The sequence below is a fragment of the Furipterus horrens genome, unplaced genomic scaffold, assembly GCF_987537825.1.
Source record: "Furipterus horrens unplaced genomic scaffold, mFurHor1.1.pri manual_scaffold_3, whole genome shotgun sequence".
Lineage (NCBI taxonomy): Eukaryota > Metazoa > Chordata > Mammalia > Chiroptera > Furipteridae > Furipterus > Furipterus horrens.
In genome coordinates this window covers 185,634,576-185,661,584 of record NW_028327173.1, presented here as the reverse complement: position 1 = coordinate 185,661,584, position 27,009 = coordinate 185,634,576, and the positions used below count along the sequence as shown (strand labels likewise).

The 27,009-nt window shown below is 41.3% G+C and overlaps 1 protein-coding gene and 1 pseudogene across 1 annotated transcript in view; one reads left to right on the top strand and one right to left on the bottom strand.

The window, feature by feature from the left end:
• Nucleotides 1–27,009, bottom strand: part of RAD51B (RAD51 paralog B) — a 556,308-nt gene that overhangs the window by 211,557 nt on the left and 317,742 nt on the right. The window lies entirely within an intron of this gene.
• Nucleotides 24,366–25,851, top strand: LOC150016956 (2',5'-phosphodiesterase 12 pseudogene; annotated as a pseudogene).

Sequence of the window (27,009 nt, the reverse complement as noted above, 5' to 3'; positions counted from 1 at the left end):
TAAAAAAAACAAAGAAAAAAGAAAGAATTAGCTCCCCAAGTGAGTGGCCTTCCCCAGGCAATCTGGGGGATGTCTTCATCAAGTTGTCTACAGATGTTAGCACGATAGAACAATTCCCATAAAACTGCTCTGTGTAACAGTGAGAGACTGGTTGAACTCCCGTGACCCAAATGTGACAGCTCAGAAGCAGCAACGGGGCAAGCTGCCATACCCCGTCCGCCAGCACACAGAGCCTCGGCCATCCTGCTGCACCAGCTCATTACACCGTGAGGGTCATCAGGGTGTCCAGCCTAGGACTGTGGGAAGTTAGAGACAGAATTTCTTACTCCAAATTTAAAAAAAAGAAGAAGAAGAAGAAAAAGAATTCCTTTATTAGGAAAATTCTGAGACTGCATCCTTTTAGTCTGAACTGTCTAATAAGGAAGAGTTAAAGTTAAGAATAACATCTGGGTACTTGGCCCCTCTATGGATGGTCCCTGGTTGACCATCCTCCCCTTCGAGTCCACAGCACATTTCTTTGGAAATATCTGAGGACAGGTTAACACATATCCTCTAAGGCCTCTCCTATACTGGGCTAGATCGAAGGGCATCTCACAAACTAAGGGGCCTGAGGGAGCAGTTTGGTAACAACAGTTAAGGCTGCAAAGTTATTACCGGAGTTCATGTTAGTCGAGTACTGCAGTTACTTGGAATTCTAGTTTTCATTTACTTGCTGACCAATGGATTTAGTGGTTCTACTATAGCTGTTTCCACTTGGCAGCTGTGCATGACCAGGGGCTTCAGATCAAGGGACCGGGAAGCCCAGAGCCCTAATCTGGGATCTGTGCTCCAACATTAGATCACACTGCTTCTCATGATGCAGTTCCTGCAAAACCCATGAGAGAGAAACAGAGAGAGAGAAGGAAAAGTCAAGAGAGAGGCAGATAACTTCAGATTCCATCCTACACAGAGTGCACTGGGTGACAGGCATTGTTCTAAGTCCCCAAGCGGTGACAGAGACAGGATTAAAACGCCTCTGTCTGCCCTGTGGCATGAGTGCGCACCATAATGAGAACTTGGCAACATACAAGGAAACCAGGAGATGAGCCAGCCAATGTCAGATACGATGAGCGACATACGGGAATAAAATACTGTGTGCGGAGCTCCTGATATAATGGTCAGAGAAGGTTTGAGAGAGGACATGTGGGCTGAGATCAGAGGACAGCTCCGGGATGGCAGAGTTCAGGACAGAGTCCCAGGCAGAGGAGACAAGTAGTAAGGTCCTGGGGTGCTCTAAGAACCAAGGCCAGTGAGACTGGAGACCAGTGAGTGGGAAGAGGGGTCAAAGAGCTGGGCAAGGTCAGGCCAGGCAACATCTCAAAGGCTCTGGGTCTGATTTTAAGGGTGGCAGGAGGCCACTGGCAGGTTTAAAGTGGGAGACTGACTTGATCTGGTTTAGCTTTTAAAACGCGCCGATTCTGAGGAATTAAAACTCCCAACATTTTAACCCCCTTTTGAAGGTACAGATTTTGTGTTCTGTGAAACCCACTTAAAATAGTCATGAGAGATTAGTCCTTCTTGGTGAGAGAAAGAGAAGGAGGGGGTGAGGAAGGGAAAAGAGGGGGTGAGACTGAGAAGAGAAAAGGAGAGAGGAGAAAAGGAGGGAGGGAGAGGGAGTACACCCACTAAAGCTCCTCTTCAGGCTGCTAAGAGCTGGAAGAGGTGGACAGACCAAAAGAAAACATAAGGACTCAAAAACACAGCGCAGTAGAAGACCATTAAGGGTCTAGACTGGAGCTGGGGAGTGGTGCCTGATCACACTGCTCCAGTTGAATCTTAACAGCAGCAATAGCACTGAAACAGAATGTTTCTAGCTGAAAACACCTTCAAATGGAGTTCCAGTTTATTCAAGGCGGGGAGTGGTCCCAACTCTATTGGATCAGCAAGTACTCATTATATCTCTACCAAATGCAGTGTAGAAACAGAGAAAGATGAAAAAGTAATAATGTAATGTCTTATTTACAGATGCAGTGTGCCTTTGAGGATTTGAAAGTCTCATAGGGAAGGTAAAAGAGAAGAGGGAAAATGTCCACAGTGGTACACAAAACTACACATAGATAGATAGGTAGGTCGGCAGATAGAGCGGCAGAGCTCAAACCCAGGCCTTTGGATTCCTGGTTCACCACGGTCTGGGTGAAAGAACCCACAAAGCCCACGGTTTCTGATTCTAATTATAATGAGATGTGATCAGACGTTCTGCCAGGATTCTGTAACTCCTGCTACTACCCCGAAGACGACAAAGGTCATCCATAAACAGCCACTTGGCTGAATCCACTTCAGCAAATTTCAGTCTCTTCCAACCCACCATCAGTTTCGCTTCCCTGCGGGGAAGCTACAAAATGTACGTGGGGGAAGTGAGAGTGGCCAGCTGGCGATCATTTGTCTTTTTTGAAAATGCACAGTCTGCACATGACGCATATGCATACACAGGCAAACGGCAGCATGATGTGCTGCGCGCACACATACGCATTCCAACAGCTCGCCCAAGAAAAATAAGCAAGAACTGAACGCGTCAGGTGTGTCCACGGGGTATCCGCAGAGCTCTCGTCCAGAGCAGGAGACGAAATTGGTCCGGCTTCTCTGGCTGGCAGGAATGTCAGTTCTCTTCCTGTTGCCCAAAGAATGCCAGACCTCGATCAGAGCAGCTTTTCTACATGTTAGTCCGTATTCTCCACTCTACAATTTTCAATAAAAATGACATGTAGGTCACTCGTTTGAAAGAACGGTGATTTGTAACAGAAGCTAATATACTACTTGGAAGATGCGGACATTGCTTGTCATCCCAAAAGTTCAGTTTTATCTGGGTAAAATGGGAACAGTGTGAGTATACTAAATGCCATTGAATTAGGCACTTTCAAACGGTTCACTTCATATGATGTGATTATTCACCTTAATAACGGACACATCTCAGAAACTGGGCAGTGGGAGCTTAAGCATGAAATACAGTTTAATTTATTATGATAAAGGATCAGGAAAGGAGTAGCCACTGTGAACCTGTGTATATAATATTCACACCTAAAGTGATATATATGATGAATCTGATGTTAACCCAGACACTTCAGCTGAATAGATTATAATCCTCTATTGTCAGCTACACAGACATGAGACTGAATTCCGGGCCCATAAGCCAACTGTTTCTCAGAGGACGTCCTCTCTAACCTGGGAGCACTGTCCTTCGGGAATCTGTGCAGGCACCATCGGAGCTCTGGCATGGACGTTCCGCTTTGAAATGGCTCCTATCTAGAAGTGCCATACTTCTTATTAATATTAATATCTGCTAAATAATCCATCGAATCCCAATCACCTAAGTCTCATCTATTATCTTTTTGGATTTTTTTATAGCAACCTGCTAAAGTGTATAGAAAGCTTGTGATTACCCTCATTCATATGATAAAACCAAGGCTCAGAGAAGTTACTGGAATTGCACTTTCTAAAGGAGGAAAGATTCTAATTCTAAATTTTGATGATGTCCAACTATCATCATTTCTGTTAACCAGCAAAATATAAATTAAAATTAAACTTTAATTAAACATCAAACTGCAGCATCAGAAAGCAGATCAGTGTTTGCCTGAGGCCAGGGGAGGAGGTACCAATTGCAAGAGGAAATGAGGGAACTTTGGGGGGCCGATAAAAATGTGGTTTAGTAAGTGAACACATTTGCCAAAGCTCATCTAGCTATACACTTTACTGTATGTTAATTAAATTTTTCAAAATTTGATGTTAATGTAATCTCCCAATTTTGCTTTCTACAGATAAATTACTGATCTTCCTTATTCTCTTTCTACTGCCTTTGTCCAGAAGACTAATTATTTCATTCATATTCTCTTGTGGTAAATATGTTCTCTCTGTCATCATTCTTTTGATGTTAAATGCCATGACATTAAATTACGTTTCCAGGTTTGCATAGGGGATTTTTTTCATATGATGCCATATGTATTTGCCTTATCTTTCTTGCCTAAATTAAGCAATATTTTTAATATTTGTGGTTCTCACAGTTTTCCTGTTATTAGGTCTACTCTTGGGATCTGAATTAACTGGATCACTCACATTCAGAGATCAAAACCAAAAGAGCAAAAATTTCTAAAGGGCAAAAAAAGCAATGTCTTTCCTGAGAATACAATACTCTTCCTCTTTTTGAGCTGCCTTTCACCCAGATGAAGAGCATGCCAGGTCTCTGGGGCAATGTACCGAGGTACACTCACAAATCTACTCTTCAGGGCAAGCACACTTAGAACTCAAGGCTTTGTTTTCCCATTTTGGAGCTGATTCAGAATTCTGATTCTGTTTTCCTAAAAGATGGGTCCTATATCTCTGTAGGCTCTGCATAATACATGGAACTACATAAATAAATGGTTTGCTGATGTTTTTGATAAAATAATACATGTACATATTTTCACATCACCTTCTAAAGTGCATTGGCATTTATTAGTGCACTTAAGGCAACAAGCCTGTGAGGCTGGTACCACTACTGATCCTATTTCATAGAGACATCAAAGTCTCCAGGAATATATGTAATTTGTCAAAGGCCCTCAGTTCTTAAGTGGTGGAGTCATAATTTGGTCCCATAGCCTGTCCTCTATTCATTTATACCATATTGCCTCTGATAACTGCACTTACATCAAAAAGCCATCCCATTCCAGAGAAGAAAGTATCTAATGCCTATTTCCAATAGTGCACATATTGATCACTTTGCTAGACAAGAACTTCCTCATGAGTAGGTAGAGAAATAAAGAACAAACAAGATGGGATCATCCATCCACCACGTATAATCTGGTACATACACTTAATCCAATCTGGTAGCACGATGTATCAGTTACTGTGCATTTCCAGCATCACTGTATGTATAATCCATATTTTGCTAAGCATAATAATAGTCATCCCTTAAAACACTAGCCACCCTACTCTTTTCTCTCTGAGTTCTTCACTGATCTGCTAGGGTGAATTGTTTCCTTCCTCTGTGCTGCCTGATTCATACCAATGGACTAACATTTACTATCTTACGCAGTACAGTTTTTTTCATACCAGTCTGTCCCCATTTGTCTAGGAGCACCTTAAAAGCAAGGCCCATGTCTCATTCACCTCTATGTCATGGCACAGTACCTGACACAGAGCAGATCCCAAGGGAATGGCTGCTGAAAGCTACAGGACCTAACAATTGTTTGTGATATTCTTAGCCATGAAGGAGTGATGAAGTTTAAGAGACAAAACTTACTAAGGCCAAAACACTCTCCCAAAGACAGTTAACTCTGCCATTATAATCCTACCTCCAAATCCAGTTTAACAATTCTATTTTTATCACTGATAAAAGCTACCATAGGTCTCTGGTTCATAAGGTCTACTCACTCCAGATATCAGGGTAAGAGGAAGCCCTATCAATAAAGTGAACCGGACATAGGATAGGAAGCTGAAATCAAAGACTACCCCATTCATCCTAAAACATCTGGCCACTTGGCCAGTATCCCATCTAATCCACTTGATCTAGATTATCATCCCATTTATTTCACACCAAACCCAGTGGTAAGTGTTATATGCTACTGTAGAGGCATGGTTCCAAGTGATAAAGGCCTTCAGACTCCATATTCCATGTTTCTTCCACTATACTATGCAGCCTCCAGACACATACCTTTAATTTGAGATAGGTAATATCCAGACAAGGCAGATGAGAAGTGGCAAAGGAGGTGAAAACCCAGTGCTAAGCCCTCTCTCTCACTTCATGCCATCTACTTTCCTTGGATCCTATTCGGTGTTCTGCAACCCCCACAAAAATCCTTGTCTGATTCAACTAGTCCCTGCCTCAACATCCTGCCCCTGATAACAGTCTCAAGGCCCCACAAAAAGTTCCAAAAACCAACTTGTATCTACTTTCCCCTTCCTCTCTTTCCTAGTCTTTAAAAAAGGTAAATACCCTCTGAGATATCTCCTGCACCTCTGGCATTTTCCACAAATTGGTAAGATCCCGGATACTCCATAGCACTGAAGTAGGAGATAGTCAGCCAGGAGGGAGGATACTCTGGAGGTACCTCAGGGCTAAGACAAAGGACACTGATACTGGACAGAGACCTTGCTCTACAACTGGTTCCTCAGGAATGAGAAACTTCTGGAGGTGCTCCTGGGCTAAGACAAAGGTCATCAATACTGGACAGAGATCCTGTTCTAAGACTGGTTACTTAGGAATGAGAAACCTCTGGAGGCGCCCCTGGGCTGAGACAAAGGACACTGATACTGGACAGGGACCCTGTTCTAAGACTTTGTTCTAAGACCGGTTCCTCAGGAATGAGAAATCTCTGGAGGCTCCCCTGGGCTAGGCTAAGACAAAAGATATCGATACTGGGCAAAGGACATTGATACTGGACAGAGGCCCTGCTCTAAGACCCTGTTCTAAGACTGGTTTCTCAGGAATGAGAAACCTCTGGAGGCACCCCTGGGCTAAGACAAAGGTCACTGATACTGGACAGAGACCCTGTTCTAAGATTGGTTCCTTAGGAATGAGAAACCTCTGGAGGCGCCCCTGGGCTAAGACAAAGGACACTGATACTGGACAGAGACCCTGCTCTAAGACCCTGTTCTAAGACAGTTTTCCCCACTTTCTGGAAAAGCGCTGAATCATGTTGAATCACGACTGCACCTGTGCAGAAGATGCTACATGACCCCTGCTCCATTATAATAGCGATATAATAAATTAACATTGTGGGACCCCCTTCCCTGGTGGCCATCATGGAGACCCCATATGCAGTAGCTTAAAAATAATATAACTACTTGTATACGTGCAATAAAAGCCCACCAAAACTAGTCAGAAATATCTGCCCTATAAGAATAGAATCCCTCCAGCCCCTGAGGTCAATCTCTGCTCAGAGTTTGCCTGTTCCCATGTTCTGTGCAGTGTACTGTCGCTTAATAAATCTGATCTCTCTCTCTCTGCTATAAACTCTGTGTGTTCAGTTCAATTCTTTGTCCATGATTACCAGGAACCTGGTTACCTGTGCACACCTGTGACAGTTTCTCTTACTGGCTCATCCAATATCTCCTCACAAGCCCCTGCCCATCTAAAACACTTAACTGCTCAGAGAACTTTCCTTTCTTTCCCACTCTGGTTAATCTTATCACTGAGCTTATAAACTCTGATAAAATGACAGGTGTCTGGTTCCATCTCTTCCTGTAAGGCATCCTCAGACCCAGAATTCCTAGATAACTAAAAATTTTTTAGGCATTCAAATTTCCTTTAGGGTGGTCCCAATGGACTAGGCGCATGAACCAGTAAGATTACCTGGAGAAGATCCTAGTCAAAATAGTCCTACTAATTTAGGGGCCGTAGTTCTGCATAAATACAACCTTCATCCCCATTCTAGCAACTTGCCCTGGTCCCTAGAATGCAGATGAAGTGGCTAGGAAAAAGCACAGGTCAGAGGGCATGCAGGCAGAGACATTTCAAGGGTTTGCACCCACTGCTGATTTTTGGGAGCCTGGGCTTCCCCAAAAGAGAAGTACAAGGCAGGTAGAACGTGAAATTTACATATTAAATAGTATGCTGCTGACTTTTCTTTGCACATTGCTTTCTGGCATCCCTTTCGCCTACTATACATTGTTTATGGTTTTTGCATTCTGGTTTCTGATGATCAAGGCTGCCATTAGTGCTCATTTAAACCAGATGTTTTCCACAAGAAAATGTTAGATGAAGAGGAAGGGCTAGGCCCATTATGAAAGAACATAGGTCTCACAACTTTCCTCAGCTATGAGGCTCCAGATTTGACTCAGGTTTCTGAATTGAATGCCTGACATATTCTTTTTTGCTTAAAGTAAAATGTAGTTTTATGTGTTCAAACAAGAACTAGTGTCAGGGGAAAAAAGCATTGTGAAATGTGCTAATCTTTACTGTATATGCAACCAATATTAAATCTAAAATGTAAAGTTAGAATAAATAAAGTAAGTATTCATAATAAATATCATTAGAAAATAAGACTTAAGTCCAAAACCCTTATTTGAATTTTGGTTGAAACCATGTCATTAACATTAGTGGGACTGTCTGCCCTGTGCCCTCATTCCATCCCATCCCTTCTATGTGGCTAGGGCCATCCTTGGCTCCCTTTCACTCCTTAGGTCTTCCCTGGTTTCACTGAAACAAGAAATTCTGCTCTCTGCACAAGCTGATTAGGTTTGGGCTTGTATCATATTTGCAAGAAAGAGTCTTGACTAAAATGTTGTATTCTGCATTAGAATTTTTTGTGTCCAAGCTCTCTTGCTGGGGTGTTTTGTTTCTCAGGCCATCTGCAAAAGTTGCAGGAATGCTGGCAGGCGTCTTGGTACTTTCGCTCTCCCAAGGCACCAGCCAGGTGAGTGCTCCATCCTCCAAACGGATGAGAAAACCGAGCCTCAGAGACTTGCTGAAAACTAATGGCTCAGAGTCCAGGGAAGAGTCCAACCCAGGTGGGTACAACTCCGAATTCTATCAACCCCCTAAAGGAGTTGGGAGACAGGCAGGCAAAAATCCCACAGCAGGGGGCCAGGAATATATATTTCAGCTGCACTTAGTAAAAAGTTAAAATGGTGTATTGGGTTAGGTCGTTTATCTTTCCTCACTACCAAATCCAAATGTTTTCTGCATCTGATTAAACAGACACTGCCCTAGGGGTGGAGGGTGAGGTGGGAAGGGAATAGGGAATGGTACTGCAGGGTGACTTGGGATACTTGCTGCCAGGTTCACACAGTTTTGACTTTCAGCTTCCTCTACTCCCATGATCTCAGCCCCCCCCTAAACCCCCCTCTCCCATCTAATACTACCTCAGCCACAGAACAATAAAGGCAGAACTTGCTCCTTAAAACCTTGAACTCTAAACCCTCGTGCCTCCCTGTCTCTTCTTTCTCGCCTGTGTTTTTTCCTTGTATACTTAATAGAAGGTCACAAATACACATACAGCAACATTCACGTGGAACAAGGCACAAGTGAGGCAGGACAGTGTCAGGAGGGAGGAAACTCCAGAGGCACCCCAGGACTAAGACGAAGGACATCGATACAGAACAGAAACCCTGTTCTAAGACTGGTTCCTTAGGAATGAGAAAACTCTGGAGGCGCTCCCGGGCTAAGACAAAGGACACTGATATTGGACAGGGACCCTGTTCTAAGACCTTGTTCTAAGACCGGTTCCTCAGGAATGAGAAACCTCTAGAGGCTCCCCTGGGCTAGGCTAAGACAAAAGATATCGATACTGGGCAAAGGACATTGATACTGGACAGAGGCCCTGCTCTAAGACCCTGTTCTAAGACTGGTTCCTCAGGAATGAGAAACCTCCAGAGGCACCCCTGGGCTAAGACAAAGGACACTGATACAGGACAGAGACCCTGCTCTACGACCCTGTTCTAAGACCAGTTTTGTCCACTTTCTGGAAAAGCGCTGAATCACAGTGAATCATGACTGCACCTGTGCAGAAGATGCTACGTGACCCCTGCTCCATTATAACAGTGTTATAATAAATTGGCATTGTGGGACCCCCATCCCTGGTGGCCAATCATGGGAGACCTCATGTGCAGTAGCTTAAAAGTAATATAAGTAGTTGTATATGTGCAATAAAAGCCCACCAAAACTAGCCAGAAAACATCTGCCCTATAAGAATAGAATCCCTCCAGCCCCTGAGGTCAATCTCTGCTCGGAGTTTGCCTGCTCCCATGTTCTGTGGGGTGTACTGTTGCTTAATAAATCTGTTCTCTCTCTTCTGCCATAAACTCTCTGTGTGTTTGGTTCAACTCTTTGTCCATGATTACAAAAACCCAGTTACCTGTGCCCACCTGCAACACAAGTAGCCTTATAAGAAGTGAAGGGTTCCAGGGGAGAGAGGCAATGTCCATCTGGCAGGGGAGTTGCCTACTTGGCTAGTGGGAGAAAGCCTCCTCCAGGAACTATCCCTCAGCCCCCTTGTCACCTGACCTTCGGATTCCTGACCCACCATCTCCTGCTTCAGATTTCCTGGCTCCTCTCACTTTTCTGTTTGAATCTCAGGAGTTCCTTCTGCCTCCTCCCTTGTCCACTCACAAAGCCCAATACGAATCCTATGCCTATTAGGGATTTGGAGCTGATGGGTGAATATGAGCCCCAGTTATAGCCACTCCTTTACTTTGGAAGAAGCAGGGATTTTAAAATGCTGTATTTGATACAGAGGGTTGCGTTTTACACAGGGATTGTTTTCTAAAATCGGTGTGTCAGGCAAAATTGACAATAGTGAAAATTACCCTGGAAAATCCCTTAAACCTCCCAGTACAAAATACATAGTTACAATGCTGCACAGTAATATGTGTAAACAGTAAATTGCATACTGCGTATTAAAATTACAAGTGCAAAATACAATTCTGCAGTATTTTTAATTATAGACAAGAAAGAGAGCACAGAGTTGAACTTGCATACATCACCGAGGACACTGATGCTACTCTCGAGACCTTTCACACTGACACTACTCTCGAGACCTTTCACACTGACACCCACAGGCTTTCCGCACACTTCTAAATAGGCTTAAGAGCTCCATTTACATGAAAAGACCCACAGCTCCGGGAACCTCTGAGGCCCTCTCTTAAGATACACCATCACCACAAAAGGAAAAGGGAGAGCATTCTTTCACACAGATCTCTTTTCCTGTTTTTGCCTTGTGGCAGGAACAAAAGATGTCTGAAGGAGAAAGCCAGTCCACACTGCAGGCGATAACTTCTATGCTAGGCTGTGAAAGATGCTTCCTGAAACGGCAATATCCACAGATACAGCCCTGGGGAGCCAAGGGTCTTCCTGACCAGCTGGCCTACTGCTTTGAAGGGTGCACCAGCCTTAGGAGAAAATCAACTCTAAGAAATCATGTGGAATAAATAAGAAAGGTGCATCCAAGCTGAAGTCTGGGGTAAAACAAAAGTTACCTTGGGCACTTAAAATTATTGGAAGATTCACTGGGGAATACAACTTTTGTTGAGTTAGATCTGACACTTGTTTTTGACTAACTTTTGGCATCTGAATCTAAAAGTGACCACAGTTTTTCTCTATCACATCAACTTTTTAAGGTACAGGATACTCTCCCTTTGTCCCTCAAATTATACAAAATGTACATACAAAAGAAAATGAAGAAAAAATTACCTGAATATACTGTTTATTTAGAATTATTTTATTCATATAAGGGCTATATATTGTTACTGTAAGTCAAATTGTGTAAAAGTAGTAAAGTCCTTCTACCAAACATACGTGTTAATGTATTTTATCTTTTCAAACGACAGGCTAGGAAATGCCAAAATGAGATAGTTGAAACAGTCTCCTTCAGTTGGCAAAGCTTTAACAAATTGCTTCATGAGATCCAGTTTTACGTGCAGAGGTGGGAATATACTGTTCTTTCTGTCAACAAATGGCTGATGTAGAACGTTTGGATCACCAGGTTTGAGGTCAGATCTTGGAGGCCAATTTGACTCCACCCAATGGTTCTCATGAGCTCTGCTGTCCCACATACACAGAAAACAGGGATACTTGGTGTATCCATGTTACTGACCAAGAAGGAAGCAGACCATTTTAAGGTCAACACAGATGATCCAATTGTGCTTGTGATATTGCAACAGATCAATGACTCTCTTTATGTCTTCATATTCTTCACGAAAACAAACTGAATGGCCAATTGGGACTGCACCAAATAAATTGCCATTGTGGATGAGGACACACTTCAAGCTCCACTTTGAGCTATCAGTGAACAGTCGCCATTCAGTTGAGTTATAGATTGTAATTCCCAATTCCTCCATTAAACCATGTATGTTATGGCAATATACAAAGCCACTGTCACTTCGAAAGTACTGCAGAAATGCACTTTCTCTTGATCGAAAGTAGGATGCCTTTGCTCCTTTTCCAAGCAAGTTTTTCTCGTGCAGTCTTGATGCTAGGAGTTCTGAAGCCTTTTTGGATAGTCCCAAATCTCATGCCAAATCATTCAATTCACGCTGATCAAATCCCTTACTAACTGAATCATCTTCAATTTCAAAATCTTCATCATTGCTGTCACTTAGTTCTTCACCATACTCTTGGTTTTTTGAAAGAGGGTACTTCAATGAAAACTGGCACTGGGATTTCAGCTGAATGAGGCACTGGGCATATAGCTGATGGTAGACTAGGATACTCTATTTTACATTCATTTTTCTTGTTATATCCTGACGTTTTCACTATACAAAAGTAACAGTCATTTGAATGATCTCTGGGCTCTCGCCAAACCATAGGTATACCAAATGGCAATTTATCACGTGTTCCCTTCATCCACATCCATAAACTCTCGACACACTGCTTGCACACCTTGTGAAGGGTCCAAGACTTATCTTGATCACCAAGTTTTAGTTTAAAATATGCAAAATAGGCTTGCCTAACAAATGTGCTGATGTTTGTCCTTTGACTGGGAATGGTGAAACTGCCCCAGATATAACAAAACAAATCAGGGTTGTTTAGGCACTTACGACGAGAAACAGCAGAGGCAGACATGATCTGAAGGAAAGGAAATAAGTACCTATGTAAATAAAAAAATAAATTCTGCTAACTCCTTATATATAGACAAGAACTCGGACTACACTTTGGAATACAATTCACTATATAGAGCGTCACACAACCTCTCACCACACTGTCTCATGTGTAACTGAATAGCCTAGACAAGCATGAACCTGTCACTGGTCTCCAAGGTCATCCCCCACCCTTCCCTACTTGAGGGAGGTTTGCTCTCAGCCAATAGGGCAGCAGTAGCACTTCCCTTGATCCAGGCTCAATCCAGCCTAGAGTGGTTGCATTAAGACAAGCTGTACGGAAAAAAATTGACATGATAGAAGAAAACTAACTGCAGTTTTGAAATCAGCATGTCTGTTTAAGTCTAAAACAGCTGAAAAATCGAACTCAACAGGAATTATATTAAAAGTTGTTCCCCTGTGTAATTTTTGTGAATGTGATTACTGTTTTTTAAGAACTCATTCTCCAGGTATAATTTCAAATATAGCATCAGTAATGGTAAGCTGTTGAATATTCTTATGAATGTGAGAAAATAAGCTTATATCACTATCCCCACTATCTCCCCCCTCCACATACATACACACAATGTCTTAGTCACACTGGTCCCCTCTTTGTTCTGGAATACTCCATTCCTGCCCCTACCCCAGGGCCCTTGCACCAGCTTTTTCCTTTTATCTTGAATATGCTTTCCTCTGTTCTCATGACTGGATCCTTCTCTAACTGAGGCAGGAGATAGTCAGGAGGGAGGAAGCTCTGGAGGTGCCCCAGGACTAAGACAAAAGACATTGATACAGAATAGAAACCTTGTTCTAAGTCTGGTTCCTCAGGAAGGAGGAAACTCCAGGGCTAAGGCAAAGGACATCAGTACCAGACAGAGACCCTGCTCTAAGATCCTGTTCTAAGACTGGTTTTGCTTGCTTTCTGGAAAAGTGCTGAATCATGGTGAATCATGACTACACCTGTGCAGAAGATGCTACATGACCCCTGTTCCATTATAATAGCGTTATAATAAATTGGCATTGTGGGACCCCCTTCCAGATGGCCAATCATGGGAGACCCCACGCACAGTAGCTTAAAAGTAACATAACCACTTGCATATGCACAATAAAAGCCTACCAAATCTAGCCAGGAAATACCTGCCCTATAAGAATAGAATCCCTTCAACCCCTGAGGTCAATCTCTGCTCAGAGTTGGCCCGCTTCCAAGTCCTATGGAGTGTACTATCACTTTATAAATCTGCGCTCTCTCTCTGCTATAAACTCTCTGTGTGTTCAGTCCAATTCTTTGTCCACGATCACAAAGAACCTGGTTACCTGTGCCCACCTGTGGCATAACCACTCATTTTATAGCAGCCAATCTCTCCATCCGCCCCCATCTCCCCATTATCACCTACCCTAGTTTTATCTCCTATCACACTTATCACTGTTTGACAATACCTTATATATTTGTTATTTTTATGTATTGTCTGAATCCCTCCATTGGAATATAATTCTTTAAGGCCAGGACCACTGCCTTGCTTACCACTGTCTCCTCTGTGCTTAGTGTATGCCTGGTCTGCAGTAAATGTCCAATAAATATTTCATGAGAGAGTAAATGAGTTGTAGGCAAAATAACCATAAAGTTATGGCCATATAGCCTTACTCCTCCTGCTTGGACCACAGCATCATGGTCATGACACCATGCCTAACTGGTGCCTGATACCTTAAGGCACCAGAACAGGATGAGAGAGAAAATAGAGCTTTAAAAGTCTAAAATTATAGGCATTCAAGAATTGTCATATAATTGATGAGTTTGAGGTTTCTCTACATACTATTTTGCCTCTCTGCCAACTGAAAAGAGGAGAGACAGATCTGAGGTGCAGAACCATCATGTGTCATAAATATTAGGTATATCCCCATCTGAGATCTCCAGCATAACCAAGTTCCTCTGCCATTAACCAAAGTTCCTTCTACCTGGCTCAGTCAGACTCAGTAAGAACATCGGGTTTGAATCTATGGTCTTATCAGAGAAGCAAGCATGGTTATGGCATAACCTTTAGACTTGAGATGCTTTCTTCCTTGACCTAAAGAATACACCTACTTCCTTTTACAGTACCTGTTGGAATTCAATTCAGCAAAACTTGACTGAGCATCCTGCGGACCAGACACTGCACACAGCGCTACAGGGGCACGAAGATGAGAGTATCACTGGGCTCAGCACTTAACACCTTAACAATGGGAGGCATGGGACAAACACAGACACACACAAGGCTGACCGGAAGTACCAGAAGAAGCCCAAAGAGTGCTCTCTTCAAGAACCATTTATTACTGTAATGAGCAATCCACTCAGAAGAAGATATACAGAAGGCTGGGGGAACCAGTAATAATAAATCTATGTGTACCTACAACCTGAGCTATGAAAAACATGGACTAGCTAACTAGAGAATCATGGATAGGGGAGCACAATAGCAATAAATCACAATGAATGCCTAAACAAATATTTCCCCAAGTACCTTCTAATGAGTAAGGCATCATTCTAGTAATTTCTGTATGGGTTATTTCATTCTTATTATATGATGTAAGACAGATATACAATTTTTATTCTTGATTTTATATATGAGGAAGTCAAAGCTCAGAAAGATGAGATAAAGGTAATGATGTGGACATGTCATGGTTGAAACCCAAATATTGAGACTCAGCATCTCAACCTCCTTTCATTTGTCTACAACCATTTCTTTGATCAAGATATCACATAACCCATCCTTGTGAGACAGAAAACCACACATCAAATAAGTTTTCCAAATTCAGCTTTTTTTTGGTGAAAACTACTTACACTTGCAAATTAAAAACAAATTTCTAAAAGGATATAATTCAGGAAAGCTATAGATCCCAGAAGACAATTTCTTTTCCAGAAGGCTTAGAAATAAAATGATAGCAATTTTAAGCTGTATCATCTATTTTTCAGAAAATTTTGGTACAAATATCCACAGGAAAATATCAAAGACTAAATAATTAAATATTAAAAAGACTAAAGTAAATGCAATCACTGTCTGCATACCAAAATTTCCTAGGATGACTAAGAGAATTTATTTCTTTGACTAGACCTGAGCTAATGTAAGAGAGTATTGGTGGTGCTCAGTGCATACCTCCACCATGGCCCCGTGCTTATCCTTGGTCTGCTACTCAACATACTTTGGAATCATATGAAGCTTGGTCATCTATAACCACATTGGCAGATTACAACTGGAATCGCCCACTTAACCTTGTCCAATTGTTTTTTAGTCACCCCCAAAAGGGCAAATGCCTTACCGTTAAATAACATGTCATGACCCCAGCAAAGGCCTTTTAAGTGCTCTATTTGTGCTCTGAAAGTTTAAAAATCATCCTCCTTTTCTTTACATTTTGTTCAGTTTTCTGTTTTCAAAGTAGCAGGAGGGCAGAGAGGTCCACTGGGGTAAAGGTTAAGTGGGAAATGATCAGTATGCCGATGGCACTCTCCTCCACAGCTTCCTGAAATCTTGATGCTTCATCTAAGTGTGATTTTCAACGTTTAAAAAATCATTCACAGACATCTAAAAGCAACATTTCGATTTCCTTGAGAAAAATCAAGAATTTCGGTAGGGCATTGCAATCATGTAATTTCCAGGCATGGTGGATATGAAAAAGAAGTAAAGGAAAGATCCCTACATTGAACAAATGGCTTGTATTCATTGATGACAGCTCAAGAGGATGCTTATTGAGCACTCTTCCCTCTTTTGTTGAAAAGAGACTCATATGTAATTCAAGATATTTCATTCAACAAATATTTATAGAGCACCTTATATATGACAGGCTCTGCTTCAGACGTCAAGATTACAGCAAAGGCCAAAACAAAGTCCCTGCCCTAGTGGAGCTTACGTTGTGGTAGAGACAAGTACGTTGGTGTGTTGCTAGGAGGGCTGAGAAGCAGGCAGGTGCAGCTGTAGTCAAGTGGAAATCTGCTCAGAAAGGTGGGAGACCACATAAAACCTTGGAAGCCATGATGAGGGTTTTGAGTTATATTCTGAGAAAGATGAGAAGCAACTGTGGGTTTCTGAACAGACGGATGATAGGACATGATTCATGTTTTAGAAAGACCACCCTGGATGCTGAACGGAGAGTAGATTTCAGAGGGCAAAAGTAGAACCAGGGGAGCCAGGCTACTACAATTGCTTAGATCACTACTGCTGTTGACTTGGTTAGCATGGCAGAGGGGAGGGAGTGGGAAGAGGATGGGGCTCAGGCCTTATTCTGAAAGTAGAGCTGAAAAACTTGTTAGTGCATTCCATGCGGGAGTGAGGAAAAATGGAATCAAGGATGACTCTGAGTTCTTGGTTCTAAGCAACTGGGTAAATGGTGTGCCATTAACTGAGATCATAAAGATTATGGAAGAAGCAGCTTTGGAGAGAAATCAAGAGCTCTGGTTTGAATATGTTAAGTTTGAGATGCTTATTAGACATTCAAGTGGCAGTGCTGAGAGGCATTTGGATATATGAGTCTAGAACATGGAGAGAGGCCAGAGTTGGAATCATCAATGTATGTAGCTGGTATTTAAAGTTATGAGATAGGGTATAAGCAAAGATAAAAAAGTAAAACAGTTAAGACCCAAGCCTTCCGGTACTCTGAGCTTGGAGGAGGACACAGAGAGAATCAGCCATTTAATAAAAGGAGGAGAAGGTGGGAGAGGAAGGGGAGGAGGAGGGGGAGGAGGAGCACGATGGCTTAGAAGCTAAGCCAAGTGGAGAAATGTTTCAGGGATCAACTGTGTCAAATGCTATTGAGAATGCACAGAGGATGAAAACTGAGAACTGACCTTTAGAATTAATAGGGTGCAAGTCATTTGTAATCTTGACAGGAGTGGCTTTAGTGAGAAGGTAGGAACAATCAGAGGGGTTGAGAAGAGAATGGATGACGATTTTAGATAAGACTTCTGAGATAAGCTAAACAAAGGGTTGCTAGAGGGGAAATGTGAAATCTAGGGTGAATTTTAATGATGGGAGTCATTCCAGCATGTTTTAATGCTAATAGGAAGTGGAGAGGGGAAAATCACTAAGAGAAGAAAGGTTTGAGGTATGAGGTGTGAGGTGTTCCAGTAGGTGACAGTGTGTGGGATCCAGCACACAGCAGAGGGCTGGCCTTAGATAGGAAGACAGTTTCCTGTCTTTGTTAGTGGGAGGATGAGAAACAATCTCTTCTGACTGCTTCCAATTTCTCCATGAAACTAGAAAAAAAATGTCATCAGGGAGAAGTAGAGAGGAAGGATTAGAAGTTAGAGCAAAAAGAAGACATGAAATGGTTATTTCAAAGAGGGAATATTGGAACTGCTGGACAAGATGGAAGGCATTCAAGTGAAGATTATGAATATAAATTCAGACAGTATGTGAAGGCAGAGCTGACGGAGAGTTAGGTTAAATGAGTATAGAAGTCTTGCTTAGTGAGTATGATAAAGGAGGGGAAAGAAGCTGAGGGTATAATACAAAGCAGTGATTATTGCAATGGACCATGGAGTCAGTTTTAGGTAAGGAGGGAACTGAGGACTTGAAAATAATTTAAAAGTGGTATAATTATTGGTTTGGGGATCTTGAGGTGGTCAATTTGTTGGAGTGGGGGTAACAGAATAAATAAGCTTTAGAGGAGGTGGTGGCCAGAGAAAAGAAAAGGATACTTGAAGTCACGACTTCATAGGAGGGAACGATGAAATTGGTAACATCAGGTATAAGGTCAGATCATCAGAATGAGTTGTTGAAGTAAGACAGGGGGAAAGATCCTTGCGGGAGAGGAGTCATCTTAAGAAGCCAAAATGCTGGATAGATTATCGACTTGGGTAATGAGTCATCAAGAATGATTATAAGCATAATGTGGTGAGAAAGGGAGTCAGGAGCCTAGCAGAGATCAGAAAGTTGATCAATGATTATAGTTTACAGAGTGACACATTTCATGAATCTAATTTCCTCCAGTTTAAGTTTCGTATATTCTCATCTCTAACTGGGATCTGTTACCTCTGAGTGAACTCAGAGTCTATGGGTCTAGGTATCAACAATTTATTAAAAACAAATCCAAAGTACCTGAATTAATAACAATATCTGTCTCATGTCCCTATACTAAACACTTTGGCCTGCCACAACCATGTCTCCTTCTAAGGGACACCACTACTAAAGTCCCTCTATACAAGGCACAGCCCTTCCCTCCTCACATTCTTTGATACAAATAAAATTTTCTGTAAATTTTTCTGCAAATTCAGCATCAAATGTCATCCTTCCTCCCTCTCCTATGTTGCTGCTCTTATGCTTTCCTATGTAAACTTCTACAGCCTCCACTGCCAGTGGCTTAGCTGTTCATTTTTCAGATGAGAACTAACTATCCCCAGTCAAAGTTGACTAAGCCAGAGTTAAGCAACTGAGTCAAGGGCAAAAAGTGAGGGGAGAATTTGCCAGCGGGTGGTGGGTCCAGGGGAAGCTGCTCAGACTGTAGCTGAGACACATCAGGGGGTGAGGCTCCCTGAATTCCTGCTGCTGATCTCTACCCTCTGTTACCAGCTTCCATGACGCTCACACTATCATGGCTCTTGTTCTTGAATTTCCAGGAGATCCTTCCTCTCTTATACTACACTTCACTTTCATTCGAGCTAGCTTGAGCGGGTCTTGACTCCTTACAGCCACAAAATTTTAATTCAAATAGTACCTGTTTGTGAAGGAGGAGAATAATGCTCTCCAGTAAACTGTCTCGTGGGATGCTCATGAGCTGCCCTCAAACAATAAGCAATCTGTGGGAAAGCCTTGAGTGACAATGTGGCGGTACTGTTTGGCGCACGCGCGCACACACACACACTCTGTGACATCATGGTCTGCACTGTGAATATCTTTGAGATGACATAGTTTTATAAAATAATTATATTTGTAAGGAACCACAGAAATCATTACTAGTAATACACACACACACACACACACACACACACACACACACACACACACACACACACACACACACAATGTTTTATTAGTCAGTGAACCCAGAGCCTTTAAGTTTTACTAAAACACAAAGCCCATGGAAACTTTCCAGGGTCACAATAATCTACTACTGGCTAAAGAGATATGTTTCTGAATAAGAAAAAAACAAAAAATTAAAATCAACAATTGATTTCAAATCTTACTGGTCACGTCCTCTCACACTACTCATGTCTCTTTTCTCATCGTCAAAAGGTGAGTAGTAGTAACTTTCTCTTAGGGTTTTATTAATATTTAAATGAAAGAAGCTATATTAACACTCAGCATTGTACCTGGCACATAATAAGCATTCAAAATATATCAGTTTCATCCTTTAGTTTGAATTGTCCTTCCTTTCCTCATAATTAATAAATATATCCATTAATCTCAAGCACTGAGTATCTACTGTGTGACACATTTTAAAAGCACAGGGTATGGAAGTAATAAAAGGTGTAATGGACTCCGTTTTTACAGCACTTACACTTGAGTTAGCCTGAATCAGAGAAAACAGCACCTTAAAACTCCAGGATATTCATATAACAAACTTTAGGGTTTCATAATTCCTTTATGATGGAGATGTTGAATTAAAATAAAATTACCAATCCCACCATCTTGACAAAACAATCGTTTTCATTTATCCATCTCTCTTTCTCACCTTGATCTATATACACACATTTTTACAATTTTACATTCTGCTTTCATTGCTTACCATTATACAAAAATCCTTACCAATGCTTAGTATTCAAAGTCATCATTTAATTTAAACTGTTATCAGTTAATATAAGCACAGTGTACTATGTATGTATATTGTAGTTTAACTAGTCATTCTTCTATTGTTAGACACTGAAGGCATTTTCCCCTTTCTAAATAATGCTGCAGTTAATTTGATTAGTACACTGATCACCTGTAATGCCTTTTCAATTTCATATTTTATTACTCTTTCCTAGGACCTATATTCCCAGCAATAAAGTGTTAAAATATAAAGTTTGTTCTTAGAAATATTGATAATTTATGATCTTTTAAATATACCTTATATAAATAAGAACGGAGTTTATGTTGATGAATTAGCATTTATCTGACTGTATTCCATTGCTTTCTGTAGCAAAAGTTTATCTTTCTGTACCAAATGTCAGATCTGCAGCAGTTTAGCAGCAAGAGAGACTGGTGAAGAATTCAGACAATAGGAGAGGCTCATGTAGGAGGCAGACTTTGCCCCAGGTTTTGGGGACTTCAGAGAAAAGGAATATTACAGATAAGGGAAACAGCTTATGGGGAAATACCTAGGCACAGTGAGTGAGCAGTGTCACGAGGCACAATGAGTGAGCAGTGTCACCAACGGGGCAATTTCCCTGACAGAGGTGGAGGTATTGCTGGGGAACAGCTGCAACAAGCCTGAAGCAGCGGAGAAGGGCTGTGCCATGCGGACCCAGAAGCCAGACAAGAAAACCGAGGCTACCCCAGTTGAAACTAATTCATATTCTCAAATCAGATGAAGCATGTAAATGGACTTTCAATGTCTTCTCTGGGGGCAACTTCAGATACTCAATATACTAGGCAGGATGAAGACAGACCTCTTACTCCCTCCACAGAGAGCCCTTAGCAGACATCAGGTGGTGAGAGGCAGGTCAGAACTGGCCACTGAAATAGCTACCATTACTAGCCAGGACAAGTAATAAAGGTGCTGTAACTCCAGGTACATGGGCTATATATAACTCCAGCTATAAGGGCTTTAACTTCAGTGACCAGTCCACCAATTCAATGCCAAATAGGGGAAATCTATATCCACTTATCAGACTCAGTGTGTCACCTGACCAAATCTAGTCAGAGGTAAGGTGCAGCACATATTTCTTTGGCTAACCACAATATAATGTCCCGGACCCAGAGGAACTTTCTTTGCACAGTATTTATTATTCGAATAAACCAACTGGAATGTTTAGAGATGACTAAAGCAATCTGATTGGCAAACTTACAGGGCATTAATTCTTCCAAGGTGACTGGTGCATAAAAAGTGAAACTATAGCACTCATGTAAACAATCCATCTGCCTCATTTCCCTCCCCTAGGCACCTCTAGTTTTCAGCTTATGTTAGCTGTAAGACGAGCTAATGTTTTTAGTGTAGAAAAATGGCATTATCCCAGAAGTAAAACTTACTTTAAGAAAAAGAGGAAAAACCCTATAGCCATACAGATTGTAGCAATAGGCATCCACGACTGATGGCTAAGATGCATCGCTATTATACTTTGGCAGGTTGGTGAGGCTATGGCACAAGTATCTCAGAAACTGAATATTAACTTATTCCAGGCATCAAAAAAATTCCACTTTAGGTGACCAAATTGTGTGATAACTGTTGCCTATGAGTGAATAAGTGAATATATATACACACACACACATATATACATAAAATCTATATATACTTTTGAATTAATCTCAAAGAAATAACTGCAACTCAATAATAGTCTAATTGCCTCATTCTTTCAAAACAGTTCCCTTCCTGTGGGTACTTTAAAAATTAGAGTGAATAATTGTCTTATGAGCCAAATAACTTAAAAAGAAGTTGGATAAATCAGATATGAAAGAGGGACTTGGAACTATAGGGTCAGAACCAAAGTGCACAGGCTCTTTCCTGGGGCGAAACCAGGTAGGTGCCCTCTGAGGTCAATTCTTAATTATCTCCAGGTAATTGCCTTATGCTTATCTCTTAGCAAATCTTGCTTTTAACTTCTTGTTGATATTATTAACTCTTCCTACCAACCCTTTGTTTATCCCTGTCCTTGAATTCATTCTTAGATTCAATAGAGAAAACATTTTTTAAATAGCTGAAACACAAACTCCTTAAGATCCATGCTTTTACAGAGTACAGGGAGAGAAAAAAAGAAAAAGAAAAGAAAGGGAGGAAGAGCCAATGAAGAAGGAAGAGAATGAGAAAAATGAAAAAGAGAGAGTGGGGAAGAAAGAAAGGTCCTAAATGAAATAAAAAGGCGGGGGCAGGTGAAAGGGGAAGGATGGGGAAGAGAACTAGCACTTATATTTAGGATGATAAAGAGAATTAATCCAGAAGTGAAAGAGTCAATAGAGACGGATATACTGGACTGTTTTTCAGCATCTCCCAAATCACCTCTTGATTACTCAGTACGTAGAATGTATTTATAAAGCCCAACAGTATGCCTTGCATTCAAACTGATGTTTTTCTCATGTTTATACCATGGATCCTTTTGGTGATTTGACGAAGTCTGTGAAACCCATCTCAGAAAATACATAGGGATTACAAAGGAAACCAATCTTATAGAAATCCAGTTTTCAAAATAATTTTTGAATATGTAAAATTTAATAAATGTGCCATATCTAGTAGTGGGTCTAATATAATGACTGTAATGTGAAAGTAGTAGTGAATGTAAAAAATATTTCAAGACATCTGGAAGAACTGAAATGCAATATTAAGTATCTGTAGTTTAAAGTCCCAGGTACTGCTAATACTGCTGTGGTTTATTGCCTACATTCAAAATGAAAGGAAATGCTAAATTTTGGTTAAAGGTGAGTGAAAATGGAGGTGTAACTTTTTTCTTATCCAAGTTCACGTATATCTTGATTTGGGGAATGAGAGGAAAGGGGAATGGATTTACACTAGGATAAAAATCTCATCCTATTCTTTTTTAACAGTTTTTTTTTAAAGATTTTATTTATTTACTCTTAGAGAGAGAGGAAGGGAGGGAGAAAGAGTGAAACATTCACATTGATCAGCTGCCCCTGCAAGCCTGGGGACCTGGTTTGCAACCCAGGCAAGTGCCCTGACAGGGAATCAAATCGGTGACCTTTTGGTTCACAGGCCACTGCTCAATCCACTGAGCCACACCCAGCCAGAGCTCATAATATTCTTATATAAAGAATAAAAACAACCTGAAGAGTTAGTCTCTCTTCTTTTATGAACATTTTAATCTAGGAGCAACATGAGATCCCACAAAATTATGCACTGAGGAAAGTCACTGAGGAAATCAACAACTCTAAAGAAATATAATTGAAGAAACAACTAATACAAAGTGGCACTAATTATAAATGCTTCTTGGAAAAGGAAAGTCCTTTCCAAATTCCTAAAGAAGTGCTAACATATTAGGGCCATTGACTAATTGGAAAAATTAAATATGAGTCCTACTTCATACCACACATCAAGATATGATCCGGACAAATTAGAAATAAATATAATTAAAACTATTCAAAACATTAGGAGAAAATATGGGGATTTTTCTTCTTTGTTTTTAGTGGTTATTGAGCCAGAGCAGGATTTAATACAGCACTTTAGGCTAACTAAATACACCAGTAAAAGAGATGGCAATATATGGCAACATAATGAAGTGAGGAAGAGTGTGGGCTCACAGGCCAGACTGCCTGGGTTTATGCCACTTCTATCTGTATGACTCTCATTAGTGAAACAGAACTAGCATTACCTACTTCATAGGTTTGTTGTAAAGAGTAAATACATGTAAATTTATACATATAAAACTGACATGGTAGCTAGCTACTTTTTAAAAAAATGTGTCTATTATCATTATTATAGCTTCTTGTAATTCCTTTTAAGCCTAAAAGAAATTATAAAGGAAAATACTGACGTATTTGACTACTCAAAATTTTAAGACTTCTGTATACCAATGGTTCCATAAACAAAATTCAAAGGCGAATGAAAAAGTAAGACTAATAATTAAAACAAAGATGAGAGACAAAAGGTTAATAGCCTTACTATATAAAGAATTCTTGGCCGGTCGGAAATTGCGGGGCTGAATGGTTCCCAGAGCCAGTGGCTGCATCTGCTCTGTGTCCATCTGAGGCTTAGCAGCCGCCTGTCCCATCAGCTGCTGGGCCACCAAGTTCATGTGGAGGCTCCCTGGCACCCGCGCCGCGCTCTGCGGGGTCTGCGTGGCACTGGAGTGGCACAGTCCGGCTGAGACGGCAACTGAAAGGGCGACAGAGACGGCGGCGGGCGCGATGGAGCTGTAGTGCGCTGTGTGCCCTCCGAGCCTTAGTTAAGCTTGTCGTTCGCGCTGGCCAAGGGCAGCCACGAGAACATGCAGCACAACCGAACTGAGCCGCTGGGTCGAGCCTTCTGCCCGATCGCCAGCCACCAGCGCCTTTAAAGGCCACGCTAGAGTGTCCCCCACCAATAAGAGCAGGAAGAACTGGCCCAGCGTAAGCAGCGACGTGGCCTGCGAGCCCTTGGCGAAGCGGCGCTGCCGGTGGAGGGCGTGGCTGAAGACCTGCTGGATGTGGACACCTGGCAGGATGGCGCAGTGCTGCAGGCCAGCGATGTCCAGCACGCGCGGCCGCGCAGCCCGCTCGCTTTCACAGAGCTGCAGTTGCCATACTACATCATGGTCGGCTTCCCGGTTTGCCCCAAGTTAAGCCTCAAATTTGGGGATCCCGCCGGCACCCTCTTCCGCTGGTACAGGGAAGCCAAACCCAGATCGGTGGAGCCTGAGGACGGGAGCCCCTCGTCATTGTACCCTCCTCGCCCTCTTCTAGTTGGACGCAAACAAGTGTGGACAAGCGAGTCTATATCCCATCCAATGCAGACATCGGGCTACGGCTCAAGCTTCACTTCACTGTACCCCAGGCAATGGGCAGCGCTTCGGGCCAAGCCTGGAGTTAGAAACTGTGTGTCCAGTGGAGCCGGGCCGACGCCCTCACCATTGATCATCAGCATCTCTATAGTAAGAAAGTGATGGATGACGCTCTCATCTGCATGTCTCCTACAACAGCCTCACTGACATGTATGCGCAAACTGAGTTTTCTCGGACCATCCTGTATTTATACTGTTCCCCTTACACCCTGGAGCTGGACTATCGCCAGAACCTTATCCAAAAGGAACCCACTGGGTACAACACTGACTTCATATATTCACAGGAGGTTGACAGCAACGTGTTTACAGTTTGGTGCCAGCTCTCAAGGCCTTTGGGCTGGAGGGTCTGGCTACTTTCTACCGAAAGTCCAAGTTCAGCCTTCTTAGCCAGCATGGCTTTGCTTTCCATGAATCTGTGGACTCTGACCCACTTCACAGAGAACTGCTGGATAAATTAAGTTTTGTACCCATTGGCCGGGAGTGGGTGCTCCAGAGATCTTCAATCCTCCGGATTTCTGATCTTCAGTCTACAAGTGACTCTTCTAGAAAGATGTGTGTTGCAAATACCCCTATCTACTGGCATCCCAAAGGTGGGTACATTTGTCTCATTCAGTTGGCAGTAGCCTTCGCTGGTATACCAGGTATATTTGTAGGGACTTGAATAGTACCCCATCAACAGGAATGTGCCATTTTGTCATCAATGGCATTTACGTTTGCTTTAGTAAGGGAAACTTAATGTGAATCAAAGTTTATGTGTAACCTTCAAAGAGGAAAACTAACTTCTTAGTTCTTACCCTATTGGTTAGGTTTTTTAGTACATGACTCTTAATAATCTTTGCATAATATAGTTTCTCTACCCTTTTTTTCCTACACTTTGAGGAAAAACAAAAATATTTATGACTGGCAGGGAACATTAAATTATTGTGTACATTTTATAAGCACTTTTTCTAGTCTAGTAATTAAGAATTTTTTAAAAAACCATTTGAATGATGCTATAATTTTTCTATTATAACACATTCAAAATTAAATGTTTGTATAATTAGGGGAAAAAGTCATACAAGTTAAGGTGAAAGCCTAAGTTCTGATACATGGAAGGAGTAACATTAGTGTTTACCTCCTCCTCAATTTGGTTAGCAATTTAATACAACTTCAGAGTTTTAAAAAAGATTAAAATATACTATCACCACTGTTATTGCTTCTTATCTTTCATCTTTCAATTAACATTTTTGTTCTCTTATTAGGAGTTTAGTTGTTAGTGTATGTTACAAATAAACATACGCATATTCTCTTTCTTACTGCTGCTCATTTTAACTTTTAGGATGCAAGCACAGTTTAGCATTCAGAATGAATAGCAACAAAGTCAACTTGATCCCTCTGTCTTTAATTACTCTTGCACATAAAAAAAAATGTTCATAAATTAACAGGGTATTTGACCATGTGATATTAGAGAATATAGCACAATACATTATGAGAAACTGTCAACTAATATGGGCTTTAAATTTTGAATGAACTGTTGAGCCTTTCAAATAAAAAAGAATTCCTACAAATCACTATAAAAGCACACATTAATATTCCAATAGAAAATAAACAAAAGATATAAACAAAAAATTCAAAAAAAAACAAAATACAACATATAGGAAATTAATTCAAAAGAAGATTTAAGGATATGAAAAAATAACCAAAGTAAAATGTGAAGAAGAAAAAAATAAAACCAAAACTATATATAACATGATACAAATTTTATAAGTACTTATACAAATACATTGAAAAAAGCATGTAAGGAAATATGTCAGAATGTTAAAAGTATCTCTGGAGAGAGGATTATGAATAAGGGATTTTTTTTTCTCTATTTTTTTCTGCCTTTGTGAATGAAGAAGTTGAACTTACAATGAAGATTTT